The 18,386-nt window shown below is 51.7% G+C and overlaps 1 protein-coding gene across 5 annotated transcripts in view; it reads right to left on the bottom strand.

Moving 5' to 3' along the window:
* Positions 1-17,474: 17,474 nt before the first annotated feature.
* The window catches only part of OPA1 (OPA1 mitochondrial dynamin like GTPase), a 58,303-nt gene continuing 57,391 nt past the window's right edge, over positions 17,475-18,386 (bottom strand). For 4 of the 5 annotated variants that reach the window (XM_081862206.1, XM_081862209.1, XM_081862208.1 and 1 more), the window contains one exon: positions 17,475-17,941. The gene's annotated coding sequence lies outside the window, so the exon portion shown is untranslated. Of the gene's footprint in view, positions 17,945-18,386 lie in introns of all 5 variants that reach the window. The other variant, XM_081862207.1, reaches the window with a different exon arrangement.

The following is an 18,386-nucleotide window of genomic DNA, read 5'->3' as shown; positions in this document are numbered from 1 at the left end:
ACTCCCAGGGCCCACCTGAGAGCCCCCAGTGCCAATGTGTGCCGGTGAGAGTCTTACAACTTGCCATTAAAGCCGACATTGTTCTTGCAAAGAGAGGGAGGGAGGGAGGGCGGGGGAAGACACACCAACCCTTTTCTCACATCCAGCAATTTAGGTCAGGGACTCCCCCTTGGGAGCAGGGAAGAGAGCCCTGGCTGGGAAGCTAATGAAGATCTATGTTCCTGGCAAGGCAGCGCTCAGGGCAGGGAGAGGCCTCATCGCAGCCACTCTCCTCAATTAGAACAAATTGCCAAAAGCCTCCCAGGCAAGGATGCTCTTTGCAAAGGCTGGACACCCCAGACCACCCCCTGGAGAAAGATGTCCAGGAGGCTGTCCCCAGAAATCTGAAATCCCCTTTGCAGCCTCCCCACCACACCCTGAAGAGCATCTCTGAATTGCCCCATGTCAGTTTCTGTTCCCACAGGAGGAAAGGGGCGATGTTTTGGTTTCTGGTTTCCTTGCATTCCACCCCCTTTCCCTTTTTCAGATAGCCCTATCTTGCTATGCAAAACGAACTGAAAGAAATTAGAGGAAATCAGACAGTCATGTCACTCTCAAACCTGCTCCCCCCCAAAAAAGGGCAGGAACAGAAACAAATTGGAGCAATTCATAGAGGCTGTTTAAGGACAATTAATAAGCTATTGTTCATCCAGAAGTTTGAAAAATGGGCTGAACTCTACAGGGAGGAAACTTTGGATTAATTAGGAGCAGGGGTGCCACCTCGCCCTCGGGATTGTGGGTGCCCGCCACCGCAACACAGATGTGCGAGTGCGACGTCACACGCACACCTGCATCCAACCTCTGCTCAAAGACCTCCAAGGAAGGAGAGTTCACTCCCTTCCGAAGGAATTTGTTCCACTGTCAAACAGTCTTACTGTCAGAAAGTTCTTCCTGATGTTGAGTCGGAATCTCCTTCCTTGCAACTTGAAGCCACGGGTTCGAGTCCTACACTCTGGAGCAGGCGAAAACAAGCTTGCTCCATCTTCCATATGCAAGACTTAGGTTCCTAAAGAAGCCTGATCAAAATGCGGTGGACAACCTGTGTCACACGGTAAAGTAAAGGTAAAGGGACCCCTGACCATTAGATCCAGTCGTGTCTGACTCTGGGGTTGCGGCGCTCATCTCGCTCTATAGGCCGAGGGAGCTGGCGTACAGCTTCCGGGTCATGTGTCCAGCTTCTGGCGAACCAGAGCAGTGCACGGAAACGCCGTTTACCTTCCCGCCAGAGCGGTACCTATTGATCTACTTGCACTTTGACGTCCTTTCGAACTGCTAGGTGGGCAGGAGCAGGGACTGAGCAACTGGAGCTCACCCCGTCGTGGGGATTCAAACCGCCGACCTTCTGATCGGCAAGTCCTAGACTCTGTGGTTTAACCCACAGCGCCACCCGTCTGCCCCCTCAACACCCCCCCCCCCATTTACAGCACTAGCAACTGCAGCTCCTGGGACTCTTCACCTCGAAGAGAGCCCCCCCCCAGCTTAATATTAATTAGGGGCCCCACTTAAGGGTTTTATTCCAGTGACTTTCAAGAAAGAGCCATGAAAAGGCTTTTCATAAGTAATGGCAGCGGAGAATGGCAGCCGCTGTCACACCGAGATTGCTGCAAATGGGCTATAATTAACACCTCCAGGAAAGGGCGGCTTGGCTTTCAGACACGTGCAAGCACCTTTCTCAAAAAACGTGATTAAGAGCTTGCAGGCAGTGGGTGGGTGTGGGGTGGGGGGTGGGGGGAGAGGAAGAGGCCAGAAGGGACCCCAGTGAATTGCAGGCAGGTTGCGTCAACCTGTTTGGGCTGAGATACAACCTGGGCCAGTGGTGCAAGTCAAGGGGGGGAACTCTTGACCCCGATATATCTTGGTAATGAAGTCCGCAGAGGCGGCTTCCCCAGCCAGGAGCCGGTGACAGGCGATCCCGCAGCAGCAAGCTGGCCAGCGCTAATGGGGGGCTGTGGCTGGGCTTTTCCAGGTCACGGACTCCGAAGGGCAATTAAGTGCAATTGGAGGCCACGGGCTGGGCTGGGCTGGGGGACCCCCTCGGTGGGCCCAGGTACCTGCGTCCTTAAAGGCCTGTAGCTTCAGCATGATGAATGGTTGCGGGCAGCCAAAGACCCAGCCGCCCATTAATCTGGCCTAATCAGCTTGAAAGCTGGCTTGGTTTATTTAGCAATTAACTGTTTGGGTTGGGGGGGAGGGAGGCAGAAAATGATCCACCAGCCCTTGCAGATGTGCAGTGCTGCCCCCCCCCCCGGATAATGACAGGCAGCTGCAGGGTCCCCCTTTTCCGCCGGGGAGAGCAAGCCGTGCCTTTTCAATTACCGTCCTCGGCAAATGCTGGGAAATGGGCCCCCGGGGGTGTGGGGAGAGGCTCCCGGGCCCAGATGGACTCTTGAAGGGTGGTAATTGCCTCCAAAATGCTCCTCCAAGCAGCCGTGGAGAGGCGTGCGGGAAATCAGGGTCTGGAAGCCAAGCCTTCGAAGGAGAGCTGGGGATGTTTAGCCGCGAGAAGAATGGACTGAGAGGAGATGGGATAGATGCCTTCAATTGCCCCATGGAAGATGGGGCAAGGCTGTTTTCTCCTGCTCCAGAGGGGAGGACCAAGACAACGGACACAAATTATAAGAGAGGAGATTCCAACTACGCGCCAGGAAGAACATTCTGTTTTTTTAAAAAATAATATCTATTAAGAATTTAAAGATTACAGAAAGAAAGAAAAAGAATTAAACAAATCAATATAATACAATACAAAAACAAAAACACTACATAGAACATTGAATTAACAAAACAAAACAAAAACAATTAAAAACACTTCCAATATTTTCAATCTTAGCTTTCATTCACTTGTTTCATTGACTTCCTCACGCCTCCCTTTTTGTATTCCACTTCAATTAACTGTTTCAGCAATTCCTTTCCATCTTCCTTTGTTTTCTGTCCTGTAATTAATCTTAACATATTCTAACCTTGTTTTTTCCCTTTAATACATTAACTATCTGTACCTAGTTCCTTTTAACATTTCTGCCAAAGCCATATAACTTCATTCCACCATTTTTCTAAAGCTCATTAATTTTACAATATTTCTGTAAATAATCTTTAAATTTTTTCCAATCTTCTTCCACCGACTCTTCTCCCTGGTCTCGGATTCTGCCAGTCATTTCCGCCAATTCCATATAGTCCATCAACTTCATCTGCCATTCTTCCCGGGTGGGTAAATCTTGTGTCTTCCAATACTTCGCGATGAGTATTCTTGCTGCTGTTGTTGCATACATAAAGAAAGTTCTGTCCTTCTTTGGCACCAATTGGCCGACCATGCCCAGGAGAAAGGCCTCTGGTTTCTTCAGAAAGGTATATTTAAATATATTTAAATACCTTTTTCATTTCATTATAAATCATCTCCCAGAATGTCTTAATCCTTGGGCATGTCCACCAAAGGTGAAAGAATGTACCTTCAGTCTCATTACATTTCCAACATTTATTTTCGGGCAAATGGTAAATTTTTGCAAGCTTGACTGGTGTCATGTACCACCTGTAAATCATTTTCATAATATTCTCTCTTAAGCCATTACATGCCGTAAATTTCATACCTGTGGTCCATAACTGTTCCCAGTCAGCCATCATAATGTTATGTCCAACATCTTGTGCCCATTTAATCATAGCAGATTTCACCGTTTCGTCCTAAGTGTTCCATTTCAACAGCAAGCTATACATTCTTGGCAAATTCTTAATTTTGGAATCTAACAATTCTGTTTCCAATTTTTATTTTTCCACCTGGAAGCCAACCTTTTTATCCAAATTATATGCCTCCATTATTTGGTAATAAATAATGTCAGGAAGAACATTCTGGCTATGAGAGCTGTTTGAGGATGGAAGGGGCTCCCTTGGAAGGTATTTAAGCAGAGGTCGAATGACCATCTTTTTAGATATTACCACCCACACACTTCCGCTGCGCTTTTCTGCTTCTGAAATAAACTCGGAGTCGAGACTGGATTTCATGCTCTTTATTCAGCTCAGAGTGGTGAGGAGAGGAGGAGGAGTAGAAGAGTTTGGATTTGATATCCCGCTTTATCACTCCCCTTCAGGAGTCTCCAAGCGGCTCACATTCTCCTTTCCCTTCCTCCCCACAACAAACTCTCTGTGAGGTGAGTGGGGCTGAGAGACTTCAGAGAAGTGTGACTGGCCCAAGGTCACCCAGCAGCTGCAGGTGGAGGAGCGGGGAAGTGAACCCGGTTCACCAGATTACGAGTCTATCACTCTTAACCACTACACCACCCTGGAGGAGGAATGGAAGTTCCCCCAGAATGTCTGCCTTATATACATTATTTACACAATGGCCCCCATGTGATTGGCTAATTCCAGGTTTCTCCTGTAGGCCAATTAGGTTGCGGATTCCCTTCTACCTGGAGCTGGATTGGGTGGCTCCTGTGGACCAATCAGACTGCTGCATTCTGGATCCTATCGTTCTAGGACCAATCAGACTGCTGCCTTTTGGATCCTATCCAACTCAGTACATAACAGTGTCTGTGGTGACACCTTGGTAAAACCACTTCTTACGGTTTGTAGCAGAGTTTTCCCCGGAGGCAGAGGACAAGAACAGGAGTCATACTCAGATCCACAGTCAAGAGCTTCTTCATTGCTTGGCTGATTGCACAAGCATTTCTGCTACTTTTTATATACAAGCTATTGACATTCCTTATTTATCTCTCTGGCACACTATAATCTCAGTCCAGTAATTAACAATCCTGACACAGCAAAACTCACAGTACCAGCAGCACAAATTGTCTTACTTCCAACCTTGTTGTCAGTGTGCGTGTTCATGGGTGATCGAAGTCCCAGGTGGGTGTTAGTATCCCAACAGTGGGGACGTCGGAACCGGGGGCAAGATGGCAGGGTAGGAGCAGGAACAGGAGTCCAGAAGCCAGGAATCAGAAAGCCAAGAGTCCGAGGGTCAGAGTGCCAGGAGTCACGAAGTCAGGCGTCTGAGGATCAGGCAGCAAGGAGTCAGACGCAGCAAGGCAGGAAGTGTGTTGCTGTGGCAAAGAGCTGAAGGGAAAATGCTGACCTTATATCCCTTCCCGGCTCTTGCCACCAGGTGCTGTGAGTTACCAATCGGCCTCACCTGTGCGGCCGCGCATTGCCTCTTCAGAACAAACTTAGGAAGGCCCCAGTCCTGCGAAGCCATACTGGTCACAGGGCCCGGCTCCTGCACGCACTCCTGACAGCATCCTGCAACTTCCTCCTTTTATTTTCACCTCCAGCTGACACTAATCAAGCCTAGAGTGCCACTCCTACACACTGAAGAAAATTCTGGAACCCTCTTTTAAGTTCCAGGAATGTTTATCTGTTTCTTAAAGAAAGTTTCCCTAACTCATCTGTCTTCTTGGATGCTTTAGCTGCCATTCCTGCATTTCAGGGGATTGGACTAGATGCCTCTCGGGGTCCCTTTCATCTCTACGATTCTGTGATTCTGGAAAAGTGGAAAGTGCTTCCGGTCCCTTTTGCTCTCCTTCCCGCTGTTCCGGCTTTCTGCTGTGGGCTACCTTGGACTGCCTGGGCAGAGATGGAGGAGACCTGAATGCTGGAAGGTTCAAAACAGAGACCAGAGAGGGTTTCTTCATGCAGCGCATAGATAAAACTATGGATCACACTCTTGCAGGAGGAAACAGTGGCCCCCAGCCTGGAGGGCTTTAAAAGAAGCTGAGACAAATTCAAAGAAGAGAAGACGACAATGGACAGCGGTGAGGCAGGGTGACTCTGCTCTGCTTCCACAGCTGAGAGACAGCCATGCTTCTTGAATCCACAGGAGGGCAGGGTGCTCTTGTGATTAAATAATAATAATAATAATAATAATAATAATAATAATAATAATAACAACAACAACAACAACAACAACAACAACAATTATAATAATTATACTCCGCCCATCTGGCTGGGTTTCCCCAGCCACTCTGGGCAGCTGCCAGCAAAATATTAAAAATACAGTAAAACATCAGACATTAAAAACTTCCCTAAACAGGGCTGCCTTCAGATGTCTTCTAAATGTCAGATAGTTGTTTATTTCTTTGACATCTGGTGGGAGGGCGTTCCACAGGGCAGGCGCCACCACCAAGAAGGTTCTCTGCCTGGTTCCCTGTAACCGCACATCTCACAGGGAGGGAACTGCCAGAAGGCCCTCAGAGCTGGACCTCAGTGTCAGGGGTGAACGATGAGGGTGGAGACGCTCCTTCAGGTATACTCGGCCGAGGCCGTTTAGGGCTTTCAAGGTCAGCATCAACACTTTGAAATTTGCTTGGAAACATACTGGGAGCCAATGTAGGTCTTTCAAGACCTGTGTTATGTGGTCTCAGCGGCCGCCCCCAGTCCCCAGTCTAGCTGCCGCATTCTGGATTAGTTGTAGTTTCCAGGTCACCTTCCAAGGTAGCCCCACGTAGATCACATCCTGCTTGCATGTTTCCCAAGAGGTGGGTGCATCTGGTTGGCTGCTGTGTTGCAGCAAGATGGAGGGTCCTTTGGATCTCCTTAGTTGTTGTTGTTTAGTCGTTTAGTCGTGTCCGACTCTTCGTGACCCCCTGGACCAGAGCATGCCAGGCACTCCTGTCTTCCACTGCCTCCCGCAGTTTGGTCAGACTCATGTTTGTAGCTTCGAGAACACTGTCCAACCATCTTGGACAGTGTTCTCGAAGCTACAAACATGAGTCTGACCAAACTGCAGGATCTCCTTAGACCCATAGGCAAAGCCAGAGGGGGCAGCAGTCCCCCCCCATTAAGTAAATAAATAAAAATAATTAACTAACTGACCAGTTGTGTTGCTGATAACTGGGTACTGCCCCCCCAACAAGAAACCTGCCCCCAGCCAGTAAATCCTGGCTGCTCCCATGCTTGGATCCCCACCACCCAGTCAGCTAACATGGGCCAATGGCCAGGGACTTCATAAAATTTACACACCACTAGATTTTGTTTTATTATTTCAAAAACCCTCAAAGGAAGAGGCTTTGCAAGGTCAGGAAACAAATATGGAACCTCTTCTTTGAAAAGCTCCTCAAAGCAGGACCCCTTCTGTGTTGCTTCCCTGGCCTTGGGGAAAGATGCTCTGAGGATGCTGAGAGCCAGAGCAGGATTCTGGGTGGCCAGTGCTACCCCACAGGGCTGCTTCCCACAATGGGGCGCATAACCAGTGGCGTAGCGTGGGGGGTGCAGGGGGGGCCGGCCGCACCGGGCGCAACATCTGGGGGTTAGGGTTAGGGGGCGCAAATCCACGGGTTAGGGGGCGCAAATTACTTGCCTTGCCCCGGGTGCTGACAACCCACGCTACGCCACTGCGCATAACAACAGGGGGAGGGCGAGCTTTTCTGCCCGGAGCCCCACCTGGCGCAAGAGAAACAGGGAGAGACCTCCTTGCCATCGCTAGACTCTGGGGCCAGGATTGGCTGAGTGCTTGGCCAGAGAATAGGAGATTGACAGAAAGGCCTTAAGGACGCATACAATATGTGGGGGGCAGGAAAGTGTGTGTGTGTCTTTGAGATGTTGAGGAGGAAATCCTTTCAAAAACCGCTAGACGTTTTCCGTGGCAGGAGCTGCAGTGGAGCAGCCTCCACAGCCATCCTCCACAGTGGCACTGCTTGTTTCTCTCTGGGTAGCCCACCCTGCTGCCCAAACGCCTTCCCACCTGCCTGTTCTGTGCCACTCAGGACAATGTGCCCCCCCCAATAGCCCTGCTGGTCTTGCAGGGGCCTCTCCCCCCCCTCCCAGCCACTTCCTTTGGCTTTCTCCAGGCCATCATCTTGGACCCCAAAGACGGAGAAAGGATGACAGCATCCGCAGGGTGCTTTGGGGCAGAGAAAGGCTCTTCTGTGCCTGGCCTCCAGCACCCACTCATCCTCTCCTGCTGCCCCCAAATGCCCCCTTTCTATGAAAAAAAGAGGGTGGCTTTGTTGTGGGGAGAAGAGGACCCTTCTCCTCCCCTGGCGGTGCCCTCCTCATAGGGACACAGCCAGCCTTGTTCTCCCCTGAAAGCCAGAGACGCGCTTTGTCCTGGGGGGGGGGGCCAAGGCTCCGCAGCTGCTTTGGTGGTCGGAGGAAACGGGGAGACAATGGAGGCAACTCATCGGAAATATGGTTGCTTGTCTCTAGCTGCCAAAAGGGGGTGCCCACATGATCAATGAGGGCTGGGGGGGGGGGAGCAGTCAGGCCGGAAGAGTGAACGGGGGGGGGGGGCTGCCAGGGGAGGAAGATGGGTGCCTCCACCTCACCCAGGCTCCTGTTTCCCAAGGCCTCCTTGCCGCAAGGCGGAGAAGGTTTGATGCCCAGGAGGAGATGGAGACGGGCCATGGAAGGGGATTGGGACCAAAGAGAAGGGGGGGCAGGGAAGCAGATGCCCCAGGAGGTGTGGGGGGAGGGGGGCAGAGGCCACAGAATGGCCCCAGCCATTTCCCCATGCTTTCCCATGCAAAAATGCCCCCTGTCCCCATCCTGGTTGCTTGGAACTCGAAGTGGTCTGCCTTCCTGCCTGATCCCTTTCAGCAGCACAGACAGGCGGTAAGAGAGAAATCTGAGGGCAGCCAGTCGGCTTGCTCTTTACCTGCCACCAGGTGGAACAAGATGGAAGCCCCGAACAAAAGAGCCCCCAAACTTTTATTAGCTGCTAATCCCCATGTTACACCCTCCAAACTACATCACTCATACATCACGGTTACATCATGAAAGGGGAGGTCTGGTGGCAGGCATCTGGGTGTCCTGGACCCTGCCCCATGGTTCCCCTTGCCCTCCACCAAACACTCATCAAGTGGAACAAAAGAGACATTTACATTTCCCTGTTTCCCAGCCAAGTTCATACCACCCTTTTGTCTTCATCTGGGCTTGTTATTTCTGGAATGGCTACCTGTCTGGCCCTCAGGTATCAGGAGGCCAGGGATTATCACTCAGGCAGAGGGGCTGCTGAGGAGCTGAGCTCACATGTCTATATTAATTTCTGAATTTTCCCAGTACAGAGATATCAGTGAATACTTACATTTGGTATTGTGCAGCAGAGGCCCTTTGAATAGATAGGAAGAAACTGTGACGAAGTGTTTGGTGGGGACAAATCACAAAAGTCACAAAAGTGATTGTGCTGAATTGGTAGCGGGCTGCATGTGCGTGATATCTGCTGGAGGGGCAAACCCCTCAACCTATACGTAAATTCCTGCAACGCAGGGAATGTCCCCTGACCAAGGCAGCAGGCAGAGAGGCGCCCAGCTCCAGTTGCCCACTCCAGGAGGGACCTTGCTCTGCTTACGGGACCCCCCCCCCCCGCCATTGCTAAAGCGCAGGGAACTTCTACTGACATTCCCATGACTTGGGCCTCACTTGCCCAGTTGCACCTCTGAAAATCCTACCGCTGTTGCTATTAATCAATATTTCTCCTCCTCCTTTCGTTGGTTCTCAAACGCACAAAAAAGGCAGACTGCAGGACTCTGCAGTGCATCTTCCCGCCCATTTGCTGCCAGGAGCGGCTTGTTTCAGGGTTGCTGGGACGTAACCATGGCAGGCCGCGGGGCTGCTGGCGTTTGGCTTCGCAGGGGAGGTGGAAATGTTCTAGTGGGAGAGCAAACAGCGGGGGCTCTGCCTGGCCCTGGCGGGGTGTTGACACAGAGAGCATTATTCCAGGATCCATCGCCAAGTTGCACTTCAGGGGGACAAAAGGAGACAACCCTGTAAGCTGGGCTCTTGGGGGGGGGGCAGGACGGGGTTATCAAGCTCAAGATGTTAGTTCAATATTTGCCACTGGACGGAAGGCGTTTGGGGCTTCCAGGAGTGTTGACATCATGCTTGGCCAGCTCAAGATGAACATATTCAGGAGAGCAGAGAAGGGGTGCCTGAGCGACTCACAGCGGCCGCTCCGGGGGCAGAGAAAGGAGGCATGGGTTAATAAAAGCTGTTGCTAGAGCTCGAGGCCGGCTCAGTCTTCCTCCCCTCCCACTTTTATTTTTGCAACAGCCCTGTGAGGTAGGATAGGCGAAGTTAATATGTGCTTATAAGCAGCGATTGTTGTCACTAGATGCAAGAGGAGAGGATGGAGGGGCCCAATCGACCTACAGGGCACCAGTCCCAGGAACCCCTCTTGGCATCTCTACTCAGGGGGATGGAGCGAAAGCGTGCAGAGTTTCAGACTCTTTAGTTTAGAGACAAGGTGAATAAGAGGAGTTGATAAAATTAGGCATGGCAGGGAGAAAGGGGGCAGAGGAAAGTTTTCCTCCCTCTCCCATAACACAAAAAAACTTGTGGAAGCTGGAAGATGCAGGACAGAGGACAGTCCTTCTATGTGCAGCACAGAGTTGAACTATGGAACTCCCTCCCACATGAGGCAGTGATGGCCACCAAGTTTGATCTCAGTAAAAGAGGACTGGGCAAATTCATGGAGGAGGAGAGGGCAAGCGAGGGCTTCCAGGGCTTCCAGCGATGTTCTGCTGCAGAGTCAGAGGGAATAATGGTTCTGAACCCCCGTTTCTGGAAAGCCCGGGAGGGGATGGCATTGCTCCTGTGTTTGACTCCTCTTTGTTGCCCCCCCCCAGGCATCTCTGGTTGGCCACGGTGAGAAGAGGATGCTGGACTCCCTGGGTTGATCCTGCAAGCCCCTCTGGCTGCACAGATGTGCTCAGAGCCTCTTCACATCCCGGTCGAAAGCAGAGCTCTCCTTCAGGCACACAAAAGGCCTCATCCGGCCGCTAAGCCCCCACTTGAGAAAGCCGAGTCAGATCACCAGACCCCCAGTTGGCGCAGGCAAAGCTCTTGGGGGATGAAGAGACACGGGGAGAGTCCATGAAGCTGGCTGGGATGGGGGGGGTGGCTTCCTGCCTTTCTGGGCTGTTTGTCCAAAGGATGAGGACCCCCTCCCCTTTCTCTGTGTGTGACCTACTGATCCTCTAGACCAGAGCCATGAATATTCCCGTAATCTCTTCCAGAGGCTCAACGGCCTCAGGATCTTTTCATGGAGCAAAGCCTCTTGTGGGGCACCAGCAGCATCCCATGTCCCCACAAGTGTGGGGAGGAGAAGAGAGCCACCAATGGCTACAGGGGCAAAAAACGACTTCTTTTCACCCTGGTCAAAGACCCAGGTTGGCACATTTGCATCCACACACACACACACAGGCGGGGAGCCTCAATGGGACCCCTCTGGAGGCTTCACCCAGGGCAGAAGATCTGGCTAGCCCCTGCCCCCCCCATAACTATATGGTATAACTGTTCTGCTCTGTCTCCACAATTGGGGGACACCAATGCTTCCGAATAGCAGTAGCTGGGAACCACAGGAGGGAGAGCTGTTGCTCTGGTGCTTGGATTCTGCTGGCAGGTTCCTTGCTGGGGCATCTGGCCGGCTGCTGTGAGACCAGGCTGCTGGTTGATGTAATAAACAAAAATCTGCCCTTATTGGGACACAAGAGCTCTTTTAGAGTCCTTTGCAGGTTCTCCATCGGTCGGAGAAAAGAACAGAGGCCAAGCAGAGAATACTGAGAAGCAAAGCAGCTCGTAAGCCTGATCTTTATTGAACTGTTGCAACAGGGTGCCCCCTTCACACGCAGAAGAAGTAGGAAGACCCAGAACCCAGGTTAGAGTCCATCTTGGAGTCCAAGACCACCCCCAGACACATCATACCTACATCACAGAAAGGGTTGGTCTACAACAGAAATCTGAGTGCGTTGTTTACCTCCTGCCTGACAAGTTACCTGTTAATGCTTACTGGATCGATACCCTGGGAAGCCTGGCCAGTCTTTTGTAATGATAAATACTTAGTTCCTGAGCCAGGTCACAGGCTCACCCTATTCATACACAGACATATCCTTAAGACAGGATTTGACAATGGGGAGGCTTTTCCATTTGACTTTACAGAGAAAACACCTGGTCAGTTTGGGAGTCAAAATGGCTTCATGGCTGGTCTCCTGTGCAGCTTGAGACATGTGGTTTATATATTTATGTACGTGTTTGCTTGGTACATTTATGAACCTTTATTATATACATAAGACCTTAATTTCTTTATTTCAATGAGATGGGCCCCTTTAGGCCGGATCCAGCTGGGCTCTCCATGCATTCTTAAGTGGGCTCTTCCCCCCAGACACAGGACAGCCCCTGTGGCTCACCCGCACAGCTCCTGCTCCCTGGCAGAAGGCAGGCAACCTCCCAAGGGCAAACAATGGAATCTCTCCACGAAGGAAAAGGTTGCAGGAGGTAAGCCCAACTCTCAGGGTGCATCTCACTCGTCTGCTAGAGGTTTCTAAGGAGAGGTGCGATGGCCATCTGCCGGGGATGATTTTGCAGAGATTCCTGCACGACAAACCACAGCAACTGGGACTCTGCCAGCAGCGTGGGAGGGAAGTTGCAGAGGGCCCACCCAGTAGAAATAAAGAGGAGAGGGCGGGGAGGCCCACTGAAATGGGTGGGGCTTCGACTTCCCTGGAATGCAGCGGGGAGTAGGATCAGGACCACCTGCCAAGGGAGGGTAGAAGAACGGAAGTTCAGTCCCCCAGATGCAGAGTGGCCACTTGGCTGAACAATATAATCAAAGTAGTTGCCCGCACTCACCTAAACCGCCATTGCCGCAGCTGCTAAGAAGCGGTGTGGACAGCAGAATGAGGGCAGGCTGGATTTCTGCACCAGCTCTCAGGGATATTCAGCCCTGGGATAGCCAACCTGGTGCCCTGCAGACGTTGTGTGGATGCCGGTGACCATGGCTCAGTTGTCAGGGATGATGGGTTCAGCAGCAGCATCTAGAGGGGTCCCACACTGGTGACCCCTGGCTCTGGTAATTAGGCTACTCATGCCCAATGGCTCCCTTTTCCACCAGCAAACTGCAAGCCTGTAACTCAGTGGCCTTTGCCAACCTGACGCCCTCCAGGTGTTTCAGGCTGCAATTCCCATCAGGCCCAGTGACTAGTCCAAAACAGCTGGAGGGCACCAGGCTGGCAAAGGCTGGACTATAGGTACTGGAGTGGGAGCTGTTAATGACAGGTCAGCGAGATCTGGAGGGCAGAGAGTTGGGTTATGATTTGGCAGTTGAATCAACCATGATCAACTCTGTAATTACCCCCAAACTCAACTGATGGGGGGGGGGCTGTACCTTGCTCTGTGCAGAGAACAGCGGCTGTGATCTGGAAACCAAGCCTTACGAAGAAGGGTTGAGGGAGTTGGGTATGTTTAGCCTGGAGAGGAGAAAGCCACCTTCAGATATCTGCAGAATTGTGCCCCACAGAAGATGGAGCAGGCTTGATTTGAAGGATCGTAAATGAGATTCCAACTCAGCATTTGGAAGAACAGTGAGAAAAGTTCAAGAGTCGAATGGACTCCCTAGTGGACTCTCCTTCCTTGGGAGGTTTCATAGAAGGGACCCCAGGGGTCATCTAGTCCAACCCCCTGCAATGCAGGAATCTCAGCTAAAGAGTCCCTCACAGGAGGCCGTTCAACCTCTGCTTAACCATCTCCAAGGAAGGAGAGTACCAATTTGGAACAGCTCTTACCACCTGAAAGTTCTTCCTGAGGTTTAATTGGAATATATATTTTTTCTTGCCATTTGAACCCTGTGGTTGGGGTCCTCCCCTCCAGAGCAGCAGAAAGCAAGCTTGCTCCACCTTCAGTCTGGCAGCCATTTAGATAGTTGAGCTACGTTTTTAAGCAGAGGGTGGGTGGCCGTTTTGACGAGATCCCTGCACTGCGGTTGCTTGGACCAGACAGCCCTCGGACACCCCTTCGAATTTCTTTTCCGCCTTCTCCCCAATCCATCTAGCGCTCTCTTCTCACCCACATCATTCCAAAGGATCTGCTGCAAGGGGACAGGTTGTCCCCCAGATGCGAGTCTCCCTCCAGAGGGCTGGAGTGCAGCGGGGGGAGCAGGAGACGCCTGCAGCCCCAGCTTTTAAACAGGCCATCATTCATCGCAGAGGGAGAATGGCAGGCAGCTGCGGAACAGGTGTGCAAGCCCTTGTGCTTTGCTGAAACCTGAGCAGGGGGCTCTGGGGGCTCCTGCCTGTCCCCCACCCCTTTAACCTGACACTTCCATGCAGCCGCTCTCCCCAGCAGCGCCAAGCGCGCCCGCCTTCGACCCAGGCTGTTTTCTGCTTGGCTGGGTGCAGACATGGCTTGCATTAACTCCCCAACCTGCCAGGAAATTATGGGAAACAAAAGGGCCCGAGATGTCCCTCAGCCTCCGACAAGCCCCAAAACAAATGGTACAGGAGCAGGGTCACAAAGGAATCCGACGCCCACCGCCCGCCCTGGAATTAATTTACCTACCTCAGAGCCCATTCAGGGGAGGGGGGGGCGGCTGCGACATGACAAGATCGGACAGGCCTCTGCCCGCCTCTGGGCTCCTTTGTGTCCCCCGCATAATAGACAAGGCGAGTGCATTGCAGGAGGGGTGGGTGGGTGGGCACCATGTCGTCCCCCCAGCGATGGAGCAGGGCCTTTGCAAATGCTAATGGGCTTGGAGCAGGACGGAGGATGTTGGTTTTCACACGAAAACAGAAAAGAGGCATTGTGGGGAGAGGCTGGCAAGAAACGTGTCATATCTGTGCATCAAAGGCTCTTCCAAGCCTCTCTCTCTCTGGGCAAATGATGCTTCTCTCTTAGCGCTGTGCCAAAAATGTCTCCTTGGTGTGCGTTTTCATCTTCTTTTACTATTCTCCATTGTCAAAACAAAATAAAAAAATTCCTTCCAGTAGCACCTTAAAGACCAACTAAGTTAGTTCTTGGTATGAGCTTTCGTGTGCATGCACACTTCTTCAGATACACAGATCTGAATATATTTCAGATATTCTCCATTGGTTTGTGAGAAACAATGTTGCATCTGAGAAATCAGGAAGGAGGTGTGAACATTTTGGGGGGCATTTTCATGGGTGGAGGGGCTGCAGGCAAGGAGGTGGAAGGAAGTTGGTTCCCTTTGGACTTAGGATGATTTGCACTTTCCAAAGTGGTAACATGGCCATCCTTTGGAAGCGGCCCTCCTCCGAGTTTTGCAAGCAACATATAGAAAAATAGATGCGCCAGGATAAACTTTGCACTAAAATGCAGGCGAGTTTTCACGGGGACTTATTTGAAAAATAAGGCATCATAAACTGGATCGAGTTTCTCTCAATGGATGCATTTGCCCATAAGAAGAGCCTGCCGGATCAGGTCTGTGCCCTGCCTTGTTCAGGATCCTGTTCTCCGACTGGCCAGCCAGCAAGCAGGATTTGAGCCCAGGAGCCACCAGGATTCAGATCCGCCTGGAATGAACAGCCCCCACACCCCACTCTTCCGTTAAAAGTGCCCGTCAAGCTGGTTCTGCAAGTTCGTGGGCTGGATTGATGGACAAACTCCCGAGTAATGCACTATAATTTCTGTGTTCAAGCAAATCTTAAGATAATTAGGGTAATTTTGTTTTAATACAGTTTCAAGTAAAATGTAGTCGGCTGCCCTTTTCTTGATATGTTGGCTTGGGATAATTAAAAGGGGGGTGGAATCCATTTTCTTTGCACTCGGTGATCAGCAAGAAATATCCAGCACTTCGCTATTTTACCAAATGCAATCCATCTTGGCTAATTGAGGGGCTGAAAGATGAGTGTTTTAAGAAAAGGCCAAATGCTGTTGCGCGCTTCTGGGATTCACCTGAGAGAGAGAGAGAGAGAGAGGGGGGGGGGGAGGGAGGGAGGCCCCCCTGCCCACCGCTGAGAGGGGTCCTGTAACCACTGAGCCTTCACTTTTCTAGCACACAAACATGGAGCATCTCCCTCTTGAATTAGCGTGACTCTTCCAAGATGCAGCTTCGCTGTCGGGTCCAGGCAGCGTGGGAAGATGGCTGCTGTAGTCCACCAATATCTGAAGGGCACCGTGTTGCCTGGTCAGGGCTGACTGGCAGAAAGGGCTCTTGGGGGTTCCAGGCAGAAAGCCTTTTCCCAGCCCTGCCCGGAGGAGCCACGGGGGAACTGAACTGCCTGCAGCACAGCAGGTGCTCTGCTGCTGAGCTGGGGGTCCTGCCCCATCGCCTGAGCCCTTGGGGCAGATGGGCGGCATGCAAATAAAGAAGAGAGTAAGAAATTTAAGTGCTCAAAACCTCTCTTTATTTTGTTTTCCTTCAATGACATCTGCATTCAATAAATAACTTCCACGGGATACATCATGCTAAACGTCAGGTCGGCAACAGAGGCTTAGAACTGAAAAGTGGACCAGACAGAAGGAAGTACGAGAAGAGGATTGGGGGGGGGGCAGGGGGGAGGCGGTAAGAGATGGGTCAGCACCCCTTTTTAGGAGATCCTGAAGTTGCCTCTAGGAAGGCCTGAGCAGCTAAGAGGCTTTTGCATCATTGAGGGCACAGAATCTCTGGCGTGCGGCCGAAAGCATTTGCTACACATACAAACACACAAAATGCCATCTCATTTTATTTTTTAATAGCAGAGGAATGAGGATTGCTCTCTCCCATCTCCCATCACTCTCATTTTGGTTCTTGGCAACAGCTGCCTCTCCCCGCCCATCTTGTTTCCGGATTTCACAGAACACCATGCGGAGGAAGAAGGGGGCAGCAAAGGCAGTGTCCCCTTTGCCGAAAAACCAAACCAAACCAAACCACACCTCCCAACTGCGAAGTGCAGCAAGGCAGGATTCCCGGAGGACGAGGGGAGAGAAAGTAAAGGCAGCGCTGCATAGCCCATCGAAGGAAGCAGCCTGCCAGCAAGTCACTTGTGCAGAGGTGGAAAGGCAGAGAAATGCAGAAGTGGGGATGGGGAGGGAGAGAGCGGGCACAAGGAGATTTGGAAAGATACCTCAAAAAGCGGGAGAGGAAATGTTACTGGTAGCGTACATTTCTGCATTTAGGGCTGGCGCAAAACGACAGTCATCCCACAATGGATGCTTGGAGCTGCTCAACGGGGGTGACGAGTGTCTGCACAGAGGGGGCAGTTTCTTCCACGATGCAGAGAGGAGACGGCTGGGTTTAAAGGGGCTGTGTGTGGAGGGCCGTGACTAGCACACGGCAGGGTCCCCTCTCCCGCCCAAAAGCCACCGGAGCCCTGCAGCATAAAAAAACCAAACTGGGTGAGTCCCCGAAAGGAGCTTTCCCTCCAGAGTCTGCTCCTGCTACGCAGGCCAAGAGCAAATCTCTTTGGAGATTCTTTCCCCTCTCTAAGGCGCTTATTCCACATGTCTCAAAAGCAGCTGATGTGCAACGATTTATCTGGAGCTGGCCACAGTCCCACCCCAAGACCAAACTGCAGTGAAATGGATAGTGGAGGATGCTGTTCTTGGAGCCAGATGCCCATGAATGGGCCCCCGGGTGCCTGTTTGGGCACAGCCTGGGAGCCCCCGCCAGGCTCACTCCCCCCTGCCCAGCTTCTCTCCAGTGCCTCAGTCAAGATCTGGCTCCCCAGAAGAGCATTGAAAGGCAGCTGCTCTTGCTTGGAGGGTCCCTCAATGCGCTGCGTCACACAAACAAACAAACATTACGTAGGAGGTGTTGTCGACGTATGTACAAAGGCTAAAATTTTATTTCAAGCCCCTCGGGTTCGCCATGCAAAGGAGCCCCCGACCGGCTAAAACCACTAGAGGCGGCGGAAGGGGTCTTGCCACCCCAGAAAGAAAAACCCCCTACTTCTGGCCCCTCCCTGGAAAAAGAGAGAGAGGGAGCACTTGCAGAATCTGGACACCACCCTCAAGGCATCATCATTTCCAGGTAAGAAAGCATAGGTTTCCATTGCCAGGCTTGCTTCCCTCGTCATTATTACTGCCACCGGCCTCCAAAGGGCAGGTGGCAGCCAGGGCCTCTCGTTGCCTCCTGCCAATTGTCTCCTTTCCCTGGGAGATGTTTGGGGACACCCCTAAAAAGTGCAACAGGGAGGAGAGGAGGACCGGGAGGCGCCGCGGGGCCATTTCTAGTGCTTTGTGTGTTCCAGAAGAGGGGCTTTGTCTTCCTGTAGAAGCTCTGCTGAAACACAAACACAAATGGACTGAATTTGCAGAGAGAGACTGGACAGAGGACCCCACCCCATCCCCACCAAGTCATTTTTGCTTGCTGGGAAGAGAAAATCCGCCTCCCATCCTGGGTCGCCATTCACTCGCCAGGTATCTCAATCAAGAGACAGGTCCCTGGCGCCATTCCTCAAGCGAAGGGTAAAAGATATTTTACCCCAGAAGGGTAAAAGATCAGCCCAGATTGAATGTCTTGCCCTCGGCTGGATGTGAGGGACGATTCCAACAGATTCCACATGAAAACGCTTATGGCCCTGTGGAGATGGCAGTCCTGAATTGGTGGCACATGCCCTTCTGGCTTGCACTCTTTATAAAGACTTGAGGAATGAGATTATCACCCCTCTTTTATTGTCCATTCCTGGTCGCCCAGCCACTGCCATCGTGTCCTTTCTCTTGGC

The sequence above is a fragment of the Podarcis erhardii genome, assembly GCF_964252035.2.
Source record: "Podarcis erhardii genome assembly, chromosome: 5".
Taxonomy (NCBI): domain Eukaryota; kingdom Metazoa; phylum Chordata; class Lepidosauria; order Squamata; family Lacertidae; genus Podarcis; species Podarcis erhardii.
This window is presented reverse-complemented; position numbering and strand designations above follow the sequence as displayed.